This window comes from Sapajus apella, unplaced genomic scaffold (genome assembly GCF_009761245.1).
Source record: "Sapajus apella isolate SASKATOON/1434 unplaced genomic scaffold, GSC_monkey_1.0 scaffold101, whole genome shotgun sequence".
Taxonomy (NCBI): domain Eukaryota; kingdom Metazoa; phylum Chordata; class Mammalia; order Primates; family Cebidae; genus Sapajus; species Sapajus apella.
The window spans coordinates 1,535,141-1,549,599 of NW_022437041.1; the positions used below are offsets into that span (position 1 = coordinate 1,535,141).

General features: G+C 37.9%; 1 protein-coding gene, 1 long non-coding RNA gene and 1 other non-coding gene across 10 annotated transcripts in view; 2 read left to right on the forward strand and 1 right to left on the reverse strand.

Annotated features, from left to right (window-relative positions):
• LOC116536510 overlaps positions 1–1,213 on the reverse strand; it is a 16,914-nt gene extending 15,701 nt beyond the window's left edge. The window contains exons 1-2 of one of the 2 annotated variants that reach the window (XR_004262681.1): positions 1,105–1,213; positions 371–373 (exon numbers count right to left, since the gene is read on the reverse strand). This is a non-coding gene — a long non-coding RNA (uncharacterized LOC116536510). The remainder of the gene's footprint in view (positions 1–370; positions 374–1,104) is intronic. The other variant, XR_004262680.1, reaches the window with a different exon arrangement.
• The window catches only part of TBL1XR1 (TBL1X receptor 1), a 195,657-nt gene that overhangs the window by 76,686 nt on the left and 104,512 nt on the right, over positions 1–14,459 (forward strand). The window lies entirely within an intron of this gene.
• On the forward strand, positions 2,033–2,134 carry LOC116536542. Its single transcript, XR_004262694.1, has one exon. It is a non-coding gene; the product is annotated as a U6 spliceosomal RNA (small nuclear RNA).

A 14,459-nucleotide genomic window follows, 5' to 3' on the forward strand; every position in this document is an offset into this window, starting at 1 on the left:
AAAAAAAAAAAAAAAAAAAAAGAGCACTTTGTTCAGTTTCAAATTATTTTTGCAGTCCCACACTGTCATCTAAAATGAGAACTGCATGTATATGTTTAAAAAACAAAAAAACCTCCCAAACTCCTTCAGGTGACTTAATTAGTGTTTCAGTGACTTCTTCATTGTCTCTTCTGACCTTCAGGTCCCTCATAGGTTAAACACATCTGCATATTTGGTACGTTTTTCTTATGAGTTTCTGGAGCTGCTGCAGGTCTCAGTTCTTGCTAAATTGTCAGATACTGATACTCATAGTCTAATGAGCTGTGTGAAGAATAGTATACAAGATAGCAAGTAGCAACAGCGATTGGATTGAAAAGTGTTCCTTGAGTACCTACTATATACCAGGTACTGGTTTTAGGTTTTGGAGATAAATAACATTAGGTCCCCTGTGGTTCCCCCCCCCCCCTTCACAGCCTATAAAGGGCAGACAGATGAAAGGATAATAGAAGAAGTTATAAAGAATGTCATAGAAGAATTTTTAATAAGAGTTACAGATAATTTGAAACACTTTTAGGATGTTGCAGAATTCTGTGCTGTTTTCTATGATGTTGGAGACACCATAAAAAGAAATGACTCAAGGGACTTGGTGGGAACGAGATACACCAGTTGAGCTTCTGTATGTGGGTCAGGTGGCAGCATGTTGAGTTATATACCATACACAAAGGTTTTTTTTTTAATGTAGATAATACGTTATAGAAAATATACTTGGGCAGCAGGTTCCACACTGATTATAATCTATGACACACTCCTTTTTTTTTTTTTTTTTTTTTTTTTTTTTAGGTAGAATCTTGCTCTGTTGCCCAGCAGGCTGGAGTGCAGTGGCGCGATCTCGGCTCACTGCAACCTCCGCCTCCTGTGTTCAAGTGATTCTCCTGCCTCAACCTTCTGAGTAGCTGGGACTTTAGGTGTGCGCCACCATGCCCAGCTAATTTTTCTATTTTTAGTAGAAATGGGGTTTCACCATATTAACCAGACTGGTCCTGAACTCCTGACCTCGTGATCTGCCCACATCGGCCTCCCAAAGTGCTGGGATTACAGGCGTAAACCACTGCACCCGGCCCGGACAATTACTCTTTAAAACAATCCAACTTCTGTATTGTTGAATGCATTTCGTGAGAGGAGAACTGTAGGTTAGTTGACCAACTGAAGAGTTATATTGTTTTTGCCGAAACTGCCATTCTAATGTTCTTATTCCTTAAGCCTAAACTTATATGGCTGTATATTGTAATTGAACATCATGTACAGTCATTGGAAAAGGCTTTGATTTGGACTTCATTTCTCTGTAATAGCTTGATTTGTGCCTTTTTCTTTTTTTACTGAAAAGGGGGTGAAATCAAGGCTACATTGATTTTAATTATTTACTGAAGACATACTTATTGGATATTTATGGAGAGCCAGTGTCAAGAATTGTGAGGAATATGAAAATGCCCTCAGTAAGCTACCATGGAACTTAGTTAGTTGGTAAGAAAGTCTTCAATATGAGTAGCTAAACAAGTCCTACAAGTTGGCAGTCATCTTTTTATGGTGCAAGTGATGACTTAGGTTCAAAGGAATATGCAGTTGTTTCTAGCTGGAGGAGTCAGAAGGCTTCATGGATGCAGGACTTGAAGGGCATCTTATGGGCGTATTAGTAGAAGATGCATTAATTGGAGCAAGCAACCCTGGGAAAGTCCTGATGATTTAAAGCTTCTCTGATGTATCTGGTAAATGATACTTGACAAATGATTGGATCGTTAATATTACCCCTTTTTTGTCTTGAAAAGAATATTGTGTTAGATGATCCAGGATAGTATAGTAGTTCTCAAAGCATGGTCCTTGGAAGCATCAACATCTCCTCCTAACTTGTTGAAAGTGCAGATTCTTGGCTGAATCCCATACCTAGCCATTGAGTCAGAAAGCGGGGTGGGACCCAGCAGCCTGTGCTTTCACAGGTCTTGTTTTGAGAGAGGCATTTCTAGTTAATGACTACCTTTTAAACAATGCGGCAACTAATGTTCACTTTGGCAGCACGTATGTTAAAATTGGAGTGATACAAAGATTAGCATGACCCCTGCATAAGGATGACACACACTTTTATGAAGTGTTTCATATTTTTTATTACGCATGCATGCCTGTATCAAAATGTCACATGTACTTCATAAATATATGTACCTACTATGTAATCCAAAAAATTAAAAGCAAAATTAAAAGAAATGTGGTATCTCTGTCAGCTTTATTTGCTAATACTGATTAGTAGCCCATTCCATAATTTGATTAAAAGTCATTCCTTCCCCAGCTTACTATTTGAAGTATAAAATCCTTGTCAGTTTGGAGGGTATTTTTTTTTTTTTTTGAGGTGGAGTCTTGCTCTGTTGCCCAGGCTGGAGGGCGGTGGCGCGATCTTGGCTCACTGCAAGCTTCAAGCGATTCTCCTGCCTCAGCCTCCAGACTAGCTGGGATTACAGGCGCTTGCTGCCGAACCCAACTAATTTTTTTTGTATTTTTAGTAGAGATGGGATTTCACCATGTTAGCCAGGATGGTCTCGATCTCCTGACTTCATGATCTGTCCACCTTGGCTTTCCAAAGTGCTGGGATTATAGGTGTGAGCCACCGCGCATGGCTGGAAGGTAATTTTTTACTTGAAAATTTGAAAACCTGGGAATTGAATAAATTAGTGAGCTATTTTAATTGGTTTGTTAGTGAATCATGACAGTAACTTGTTAGTAATCATTGACACACACACACACACACACACACACACACACACACACACACACACACACACACACACACACACACACACACACACACACACACGCGCGCGCGCGCGCGCGCGCGCGCGAAGGAAACATGTCCGGATCTGTTTTTCATTCTTGTGAAATAAAATGATACTTGTCAGTTTTATACTAAATGTTTTTAAAAATCCTGTTAATTCATTAATGAAATGCTAATAACTGAGGAACTGCCGGCCTGTTTTCCAAAGGACTGCATCGTTTTGATTTCCAGCAGCAGTGAATGAGGTTTCAATTCCTCATCTTTCTCATATCCTTGCCAACCCTTACTGCTACTCTTCTGTTGATTGCCATCCTAATGGGTGTGAAGTAGTATCTCTTTGTGATTTCGTTCTGCATTTCTCTGATCTCTGATGATGTTGAACGTATTTTCATATTCTTCTTGGCCGTCTGTGTATTACTCTTTGGAGTATCTGTTCAGATTTCAAAATTGGCTTGTTTTTTACTGAGTTGTAGTCTTAATATATTCTAGATGCAAATAATATGATTCAGATCTGTGATTCACAAACATTTTGTCCTGTGGGTTATCTCCTCACTTTCTTGATGGTGTCTTTTGAAATGAAAAAAGTTTTTACATTTTTATGATCTCAGTTTTAGTTGTTGTTGTTTTTTGTGCTTTTGGTGGCTTATCTATGAAACCATTGCCTAATCCAAGATTATAAGGATTTACCTGTATGTTTTCTTCTAAGTGTTTCAGAGTTTTAGCTCTTAGTTCTATAACCCAGTTTGTGATAATTTTTTATATGGTGTGAATTAGGGTTCCAAGTTCATTTCTTTTGCATTTAGGTGTTCAGTTTTTGAAGCACCATTTGTCAGCTTCAGTTACAGTGACAGATTTTTATGAATTTTTATCTAGACTTTCTAGATCTTACTAGCAGTTGAGGAGATTCTGAGTTTTACTACTCCCATTGCATTGTCAGTTAAAAGAATAAATTTAAGTTTTGAAGAAAAAGGTGCTGTGAGTAAAGTACTGTGTTCCATTTTAGGAGTCTTTAAGGACAAACTGGAATAGAATAGGTTTTTGAAATTGATAGGTCACAAATTCGGAAAGCGAGAATGAGAGACTGGGAGAAAGGCTTTCCAGTAGCTACACATTTTCATTTGAAGCAGAGCAGTTTATTTAGCCCCACAGCACATAAGAAATAGTTACAGTTAGATGTATTTGAATCATCGAGAAGAATGAATTTTCAAATAATTATTAATAGAACTAATAACTTGGTAAAGTAGGACCCATTATTGGAGGAGCTCAATTGAGGTTTAAAGTACAGAAATGATTTTTGCATTGAGAACAAAGGTTGTTTACAGAGTTCTGGGATTTTTAGTCAGTCACGTGACTGTGCTAGGATTTCCATTTGCTTTCACGTTTGTGGAGGTTTTCGGCTCGAGATCCAACCTTCCCCAGACTTCTGTCAAGTTATTGGGAAGGAGAGTGAGGGAAAACAGGAGGTTATTGTTTTGAAGGATTAAATGGTAGAAATACTCCAGTTTTTGATTAGCTGATGTTATTATGCGTTACCCTGAAAACTGGCCTCATCATTTGATCTAGTTCTTTTTGGCTTCTTTAGTCCTTTGTTCTCCAGGTAACACAGTGAACAGTGGGAATGAGAGACTGTAGCAACAGTGAGTGTTGAGATGAGAACTAAACGTTAAAATATCCGTCTAACATCAAATTTGTGTGTGGTTGGGGTTTGTAGATTGTGGATTGAAGAAAGCTGCATGAATTGCAGGAAAATGTAAATTGTGATAGTGTAAGTGGAATTTCATTGTCATCCTTTCATGAAAATAAAGTTAACTTTACTGATTCAGGGAATTATGTTCTTATTTTGTAAATGATCCACCTGAAGAGTAGATTGTTCAGCATACTCAGGAGAAGAGTAGATTTTTCAGATGTACTCGGGAGAAAACATACTAGTGCATATTTGTACTTTTGTGATGGTTGTGTTTGAATCACATCTTTCAAGGTTTTGGAAAATCTGATTATATAATCTGATTGAGGCAAATGAATAAATGCAGTCACCTGGTTTTCAGGCAGAATAATTTGAGAATCTTTTAGCTATAAGGCTCTCAAACTTCAAAGTAAAATATTACTCAAAGTAGAATTGGAAGCATGAAAAAATTAGGTATCTTTTTTCTTTGAAGTGAGATTTTTGGAATAATCTTTTAAATAGGAAAACCTTTTTGAGCTTAGCCCGTTCCATGTTTTAAACATTTATCTTGTTTGCCCAATTGTAGGGGTTTTCTCTGTCTTAAAGATTTGAGCATAGTCTGAACCTCCTTGGTTGGAAAAAATTGGCTTCAAACAAAAGCTTATCATCAGTGATATGGGTGTAGGTATGCCCAGTGAGTAATGTAAATCAGTGAATATGAAGGTGTTATGTAACTTTTTAAGGCTTGAATATTAAATTTTTGTTAGTGTATGTATTTTATGATTGAGAAGGTAAAAATACTGTTTTTAGTGTGATATGAGTTCTCCTTGAAGTTACTGTACATTAAAAAAAATTATACTAATCAAGCTTTTCTTTTTCCTTCAGTCTGTTTTTGAATGGACCACTTATATTCCTGCTGTTCACAGGTTTCTCTCCAGGATTCTTGGGGGAATTAGTAAAAGACTTTGATTTTCCCTCCTCTCAGTTAAAAGATACAAGACACATATGTACAACACAAGACAAAATGTGCAGAATATATTGCTCATGATATTTGTTTTTCTATGGCTGACTTCTTTTTTTCCATAATGTGTAACAGTTCTATTACTTGAATTTAGAGAGGGATTCATTTTGCTAAAAAGTACCTCCACATTCAACTATAATAAGCTACATTATTAAAACATTGTTGGAGTTGGAAGATAAAGATACTGTTGATGCTAATTGTTTGATATTTGTGGATGAGCCTGAAACGACTAATATTTAATCACGAGTCCTTTCTGCACTTACCTGATTGTCTGTGCTTTGGTTTGCAACTAGGTATTTGATTGTCTATGCTTTGGCTTGCAACTACGTATCCACTGTTGAAAGAACCTGTTGCTCTTTGCAACTGCCTTGTTTAGCCCTATCTGCTAGAAGCCACTGATCCAGGAACTCTGCCTTTTCTCACACTCGACTTGAATAGCATTATGAAAGCTAGCCCAGTAAAATTGAATTTCCAGTGATGTGGCTTCAGCGTTGGTGGACTTGGAGTTTTTAGGTCAGATACCTTTCTTCTTCAAGTATATAAGAGCTCAACTTAGTATATATAGAGTAAAATTTGACATCTGTGTTAGGAGCAGACTCATGATACTGTTAAGGGATTTGGGTTATTTGTAATTTTCAGGGTACATGCTCAGCTTCTTGATGTTTTTCTCTTAGTTCTGTTACATCACCTCTTCTACGACCCCAGTCAGGCATGACATTCTCACATGAATTCCTAGATGCTTTGACACAGGCTTACAGTGTTTATATCTGTCTTGTATTGTAGTTGTGTCTTCTATAACTTGTATTAGAGGAGGAGGGAATATTGTAATTGTTACATACTCTGTAGTACCTAACAGAATGCATTCCATTTAGTAAAGACAGTCTTATCTAATAAGTAAATTTGACAGTAATGGTCAGAAGCAGCATTTTGGTGAATTGATCAACATTGTACAAATGTACCTTAAGTATACTTTGAATTAATAGAATAAAACATAGCTTATTAATACTTTAGATTTCAACACTTCATGCTTCACCTTTACATCGGTTACTTGGAATGCTGGGATTATTCGAAACCTGTTTATCTGTAGGATTGGGATGAGGGTTGTTCTTGCATTGTGATTCTTTCAGTCCCATTCTGTCTTGGACTTCTAGTTTTCTAGTAATTAATGGCTGTTTTTTTATTAGTTGGAAGATTCATGGATTTTTTTTTTTTTTTTAACATCTTTAGCTAAGAACATTGTAAATCACTTGTAGTATCTAAAAGTGTGTCAGATGTGAAGGTTGCCTTAATGGAAACAGGCTTGCCTTCTCTAACCTTCACAAGGAACAGCCTCGGATGGGATTGTGAAAGCTTCATTTCCCATGTGCCAAAGAGAGGCCGAGTTCACAGCCAGTGATGAAAGGTGGTACATAATCCTTTTAGACTACAAAATTTATGTTAATTACCAGATAAGGCCCTTTCCCTCAGGGAGTTTAGTATTTAGAGAGAAAGTTAATGCATGTAATTTGTAATCTGCATGAATTTAGTCTGGCTAAAAAAATTTCACATTGTTTGGAAGGGAGGTAAATGAAAGAAAGATGTGTGAAGTCACTTTGGGACTTATTTCTAGAGGAGATCGAGTATGGATAGGCTGAGGAAGGGAAGAAAAAGATTGACATGCAGCAAGATTTCTCAATGAAGGACTTTATTTTTAAACGTTTATTTAGAAAAATTTGAAAATAGTAAAAGAATAATGAAATAAATTATTGTATCCTGTCACTTAGCTTCAGCAGTTTTCTGCATACGTTGGATTTAGTTGTCATGTTTCTTTTTTTATTTGAGACGGAGTTTCACTCATGTTACCCAGGCTGGAGTGCAATGGCGTGATCTCGGCTCACCGCAACCTCCGCCTCCTGGGTTCAGGCAATTCTCTTGCCTCAGCCTCCTGAGTAGCTGGGATTACAGGCACGCGCCACCATGCCCAGCTAATTTTTTGTAGTTTTAGTAGAGACGGGGTTTCACCATGTTGACCAGGATGGTCTCGATCTCTTGACCTCGTGATCCACCCGTCTCGGCCTCCCAAAGTGCTGGGATTACAGGCTTGAGCCACCGCGCCCGGCCTGTTGTCATGTTTCTTGAGACTTTTATCTGGCATAGCTCCTCAGCCATTCTTTGTCTTTTATGACATTCATAGTTCTAAAGAACATTTCTAAGTTTATGTTCGTTTCCTGAGGACTAGGTTAGATTATGTTAACTGTGATTTTAGAGGTATGAAAAGGATGGAATTCTATGACAAGCTATAGGTTATAATGTAAATAATTCTGGTCCAAGAATCAGTAGTCCTAAGTTCTGGCTCTTAGAAGGGAATTACAGTTTGCAGTATTTAAAGAATGTGACCCAGCTTTAAATCTCAGCTCTTTTGAGTAGCTGCTGTGAATAATTGTATAAACTTCAACAAATGGATTAACATCTTAGGGCTTTTTGTGAAACATGATCGGTAAATTCCTCCCTTCTCAAGTTGTTGGGAGTAAATGACAACATCAAGTACAAAGATGCTGTGCTATGTGATAGTGATTAAAATACCGTAAACTTGAGCTGATCCGAGGTAGTGCGTTACCTCAATTGGTTATGTAGTCAGTAACAGATCGAACTTCTTCTACTCTGTTACCCTCTTTTCATTATTGCATTTGACTAGTCTAAATGTAGTAAATTTGGAAAAGAGGAAATTCAGTGAGTTAAAGCTGCCAAAAGGAAGTGTGAATGGAAAAGATTGCACGTGACCTTTGATTTTTAAGGGTGGATTGACTTTGGATAAAATATCTAGGTGTGGAGAATCTTAAGTGTAAGGAGATGCGGTCAGATTAGTGTCGGAAATAATGTTAGAATGAGGAAGGTAGAAGAATCTTGGAAGTTTGAAGGTCTGGGTTGTAGTCCAGCCTTTGCCATTAGTCAGTTGTATGATTAGGGGTAAGCTATTTAACCTGCCTAGACCTTGTTTTCTAACACTGTAAAATGACTGGTTGTTATCGGCATTCTTCAGGGAAGAGAAACATCCTGGTAAGACAAAGTAGTAAGGGAAAGCTTTCATCAGGAACGAGGTCATCAGGCTCTTGAAAGGTAGGCAGACTCTAGATAGAAGAGGGAAAGCCATTAGAACAAGAGTGCTGAATTAAAGCAGGCACAACTGGAAGTAAACCTGTTGCATCATGGGAAGGAGTGCACATTGGAAACTAATGAGAAATGAAGGTTATCAATTCTGTGCTCCAGAAATGAGCTCTTTATAGTTATGTATGCCGTTTAGAATTGATGCATTTGGAAAATGACCCCTTATTTAAATAAAGGTCGGTGAGACACCTGCTGGAGTATAGCCAGTTTGACCTTATGCAGTATTTTGGGATGAGTGAGTCCCCAAGGGCTTTCTGTTAGTGAAAAGAGGATTTCCCAACTGTCTTCTGGCTGAAATTTGAAGTAACTAATACCAAGGCATAGGGAAGGAAAGGGCAACGGTTGCATTACAATGAAATGACTGTGTAGGAAATGGATGAGGTTGAACTGTAGACCACTAATTCAACACACAGGGCCAGTGATTCCTTGGCATGTTTCTTTGTGTCATGTGATTGATTCTGGAGCTTCTGGAGACCCGGCCATACAAGTATGGCAGATGATCACAGAGGAACATTAAATGGTCACAGAAGTATGATGTAACATGATCTGCAAAGTTGCTAATTGGTGCTATTGCCTAGACTGGGATCTGGACTAGCTGTGTATCACAATGTAATGACTGGTCACTGTTTATTCCACAGATTTCAACAATTTCTGTCATGGGGCAGTTAAGAAAAAGTGTGTGAATGACCATTTTATGTAGGTTCTCTGCCTCAGGATTAAAAAGCTCCTTTCTCCTGACCGTTCATGTCTATTTGCTTAATCTAAACAAGTCAAGGGAAGCCCTCATTTTATAGGAATCCAGCCATTAATTGGAAAAATAAAGGAGATGGGACCATGCTTTTTGACAAGTTATTGAAAAGGTTCCAGGATCAAATTAGATAGGATGTAAATATTCTTCACCTGTGGAACTGCTGTAGTTTCTTTTAAAACCTATCAGCCAGGTGCTGACTGTCATCCTAGCACTTTGGGAGGCTAAGGTGGGTGGATCACCTGAGGTCAGGAGTTCGAGACCCAACCTGGCCAATGTGGTGAAATCCCATCTACTAAAAATACAAAAATTAGCTGGGTGTGTAGCAGTTGTCTGTAATCCCAGCTGCTTGGGAGGCTGAGGCAGGAGAATCGCTTGAACCTGGGAGGCAGAGGTTACAGTGAGCCGAGATCATGCCATTGCACTCCAGCCTGGGGTACAAGAGTGAAACACTGTCTCAAAAAAAAAAAAAAAAAAACACCTGATTATTCAGATTTTTCTTAGTTTTTATGAGCTTGTGCTTTCTATAAGTTCCATTTTCTTGAGATATTATATGGAGTTGCTGTCTGGTTTGCAGGCCATGTGCCTGAATGGCTACAGTGCTAAATCATAAGTATCTCTTGATTTTATAAAAGTTCAATTTGTGAGAAATCAAGAAAATAAGACACTCGCCATATATTCATTTCGTTTGTACTCCATTAAAATGTAAACTTGAAGGTAGTTTCTTGACTGCTGTTCTTAGCATCTGAAATTATGCGTGATAAATAGTATACATTCAGTAGCTATTAAATGAATGAAGAACTGTGATGTTTGACAGCATTACATGTAGTTAAGCCTAATAAAGAAGAGAATTCACAAATGGATTCTCTTTGAAGACTTCTTAATGTCTTTTTGTTTCTTTTCTCCTTCCTTCCACTATGGGCTTTGTTTTGGTCAGTGAAAGGGTGAGTATGAGAAGCTGCATTTTAATTTTTCAGGAATCTAGTCATGCCTTTGGATAAAAATACCATGGCCACATTTTTAGCCTCAATGAGGAAAGGCCCTCATTAGGTCACTTGAGTCATTAGGGTCAATGTTACTCCGTGAGGAGGGTACGGAAGACTTACAGTTAATGTTTGTTCCCAGTGCCTGCCCTTAAATAGGCTCTTAAAGAGTGAATGAATGAATATTCAGGAACACTTGAGAGACTTAGAAAAGATCAGCTGATACTGAAATAACAAACTCGGGCATCTGGACCTTCTATATTGCAGGGAATAGAACTAGTTTCTTTGAATGTGGGTAGTAATTGCTTAGCTTTCTACTAATGTGTCCTGAGTTTCTGGCTTGGAAGAGTGGATAAAATGGTAAGTGAGGAAAAGAAAGTCACCGTTCATGTATTACCAAGTGAAGATTTATAAAAGGCCAGTGGCCCTAGATGCCTGGTTTCTAATTTCTAGACTCCTGGTTTCTGATTTCTTACCACCTTGCATGGTCTAAAAAATGGCAAACTGAGGAGTCAGAATGTTCAGTGGTTATTCGTTGACATTCACCTTTTTCCTTCCCATTGAACCCATTCTGCTCTTTAATACTGCTGCTTTGCCCTTGGAAAGAAACAGCCAGTTTTATTTTATATTTCTCCCAGTCAATGGCATAGAAGTAGAGTTTTTTCAAGATCTAAGAAAGATTTGGTGAATTCTTTCAAATTAGAAGATTAGTTACTGTACTAGTGGAATTTGAAGTTAGACTGAATCAAACTATTAACATCTTTATTACTGCACTAGAAAAGATGCATATTAATAGAATTTATAGAGCACATTAGATTTCCCTGGGTAGCAAACAGTCTGGGAGACCTGAGAGCTTATGCTGCCTATAAGGAACTACCATGAATGGGAAACTGGTATTTTTTATGACTTTTAAAATTATTTTGATGTCATATCTAAAAGGAAAATTTTAGACTATGCAGATATTCAGCAATCTGCATGACTTCCAATACCAAAATAAAGGTACTATTTTAAAATACTGTATAATTATGGAGCAGGCTTAATGGAAGCCTTATTAAATTTACCCATTATTTGCTGTCGCTGAAAATATCCTTCTCAGGAATTCGGTATTGCTATTCTCGGCGGTAGTTTCATTGCTTTGCAGCTACTATTTGGAAGACGGAACAGAAATAAAAACACCAGACTGATGTTTGTTTAAATAATGGACATTTGATTAATCCTGCACCCACTATAGATGATGATGTGGTGTTAGTTAAACCGGGCATCATTTCTTTGAAGCCGTAATCTTAACCTACTCCTGTAAATTCTTTTTTCTCCCCTCTCTTTTTATATTCAGTATTTAATCTAGATTTACCACCCCATTTTCAGAATGCCAAAAACAGTGTGTTTAGAAGCAAGGTCATGCTGTTTTTATAAAATAAACTGTGTAATGTTCATAAGCACACAAAATAAAGCATTCTAGATGTTCAGATTGGGTGCATCGATAGTTTATTTCAGCAAAACTGTAGTTCTGGTAAAGGGCAGTTCAGTGTTTCCCATCACATACAAAATCTAGGAAAAATAGCAACAGCTACCATTTATTAAGTACTTCTTATATCCCAAGTACTATTACATGCTTGATATGCATTATCTTACTTAGTTGACCTAACTCCCCTCTCAGAGAAGATAACATTACAGTCTTGTTTTACTGAAGTTTAGAGAGATAAAATAACCAGCCCGTTGTTTCTCAGTGAGTGGTAGAGTAGCAGTATTATTGCAGTCTATTCTAGTTCTGTGAGTAATTTTCTCCATCTTATTTCCTAGAATTTGATAAGGAATGGATGAATCTGTGAAATGGAAGCCAGTGTAAATATTGCTGAATAAACGAATGTACTTATATAATTGTAGAAAAAGGTAGACGTTTTCTTTGACATTGTGTGTGTTATAAGGTTTATAAGTGAAATGGCCTGGCATCCAATGAATCTGATTATTAGGAAGGGAGAAGCAGGAAATGGAAATAGGAATATAAGTGCTTTTCGTTGGGTTCCATGTCATAATAGTCACCAGCAAACCTAGATTTGAAAATGCATACACAGCGTCATTATATTATAGTGACATTTCAGGGGCATCTGTATTCTTCAGATTTTATTCCTGCCACCGTTGGGATGCTGGTAGAGCAGATTTGCCTTTCCAGCATCTTGGGGTCAAGACTCATAATGAAGAGAGGCCCTGCTTATTGTAAGCTGTCTAATTTCCTGAGTTGTCTGCTCAGTTTTCCAGCATCTTTTTAGCTATTTATAGATCAGTGAAGGAAAAATAACTGTAGGCCTTTCTCAGTCGCCTCCAGGCTGCTGCTGCTTTCTCGTTCATGTACTCCTTTGCCTTCCCGGTTACTCTGCTGACCGGAATAACCAGTAGGATCAAAACACAACCTTGTACCTGACAAGAGCAAAACTTAGGATGCACTTTAAAAGCAAAAGTTATATTTTAAAAATTTTGCATTTGCATTTGTTACAGAGTACCATTGTATTAAAATGAGCTTAGAGTGTTTTACTAAGATGTGGTCATTATGAAAATGTGTTTAGGTAATACAGCATTTCAGAATGAAGTGTGGTTGTGAAATAATCGTTCGCAGTTCTCGTTCTTTACCATTGGAACAAAAATTTTACTTACAGTATTCTGAACTTCACAAGTGGTTTGCTGTAGGCAAACATTTATCTTAATTTTTCTTGGAATCTATTTTATGGAGGAGTGAAAAACCATCTATGCATCTGTTTTATCTATTTATTGTCGTTGATTAGCTGTAGAGTAAGGTGTTCAAGGTCTTCATTTTAGCCTCTATCCCTTATGTTCTCCAGTCATTGTTCTGGGCATTCAAGTTATAACGTTGAATAAGGCATCTTTCAGGATATATACCTTCTAGTTGTTGGTACAATGAGTTCTAAATTTCTCTTCAAAGAATCAGTATGTTCAGTTCTTCGTCCCCCATTTTAAAGCTTAACTTCCAACTACTTTCAGTAAATAACCTTTTCCACCAGTTCTAATCTTCACATCTTTTCCCCTGGTCACTTACTCTGTCCTGAGCCATCCCAGTCATCTGCTCTGACCTAAGTCACCTTTAGTCACCTGTTCAGTAACCGTTTTTCCTGCCACATTGCTCACCCTACCACTCCGACTCATATTCCCTGCTGTCTTTAAAATAGCCAGTTGGGATTAGCTGAGACTGTGCTGTTCAACCCTAGCCAATAGGAGTATGACATAGCTGTAGGGGCTGCCTGCGTCAGGGGTAAGAATCCCTTCCTGTCTCCTGTTCAGGCGCGTGCTTGCCATTGCTGCATTAAATTGCTTTGCTGGGAAAATTTATATTTGAGTGCTATTTCTTTGTGGCCCCCAATTTTTCCATATAACATAGTGAAGGGAGACAGGCATATAAAATGAATATTCATACTGTTCAGTAAAGTAGGATGTGAGTGACCTAAAATTCAGCCAGGGGATATAGCATTTCCAAAGTCTGCTAAGGTATAAGGTGTTGGGAAACTAAAAACATACGTGTGTCAAGTAGTACTCTAGAAATAGAAAGTCATGGTGCTTAGTGCTTAATTACAGCAAATGAGGGAGGGGGAGGGCCGTATCTCTACTTTGGGTGACTGGTTGGGTGAAAATGGGGCCATACACCACGGTAGGAAATATGAGAGGAGGAACAAGTTTGGAGTGGGAGATGAATCAAATTTATACATAGAAAGTTTGAAATGCATCGTGTGACATAGGTTTGGGGGGGAGAATGATGATGTTCAGTTGGTTACAAGTAACTAAAATACTATTTTAAACAAATTGTGAGACAGGAATGTACTGTTTTTCAAAATTCCATTGTCCTTAGTGTGATGAATTCCATCAGGTTTGTTGCCTTGGTGGAAAAGTGGCTACTGCCGCAGGAGTCATCATGCTTAAGCAGGAAGAAGTGCTGCATCTGTTCTTTATTTTCAGGAAAGTAAAAGCTTCCTAAGCCGCCTCATCCCCTCCCTAGCTGACCTCTCCTGAGGTCTTACCAGCCAGAACTGTTAAATATTGCTGCCTCTGCCTGCAAGAAGGGTTAGGAAAGCAAGTATTTATCTGGGCATGTTGCTGTTTTG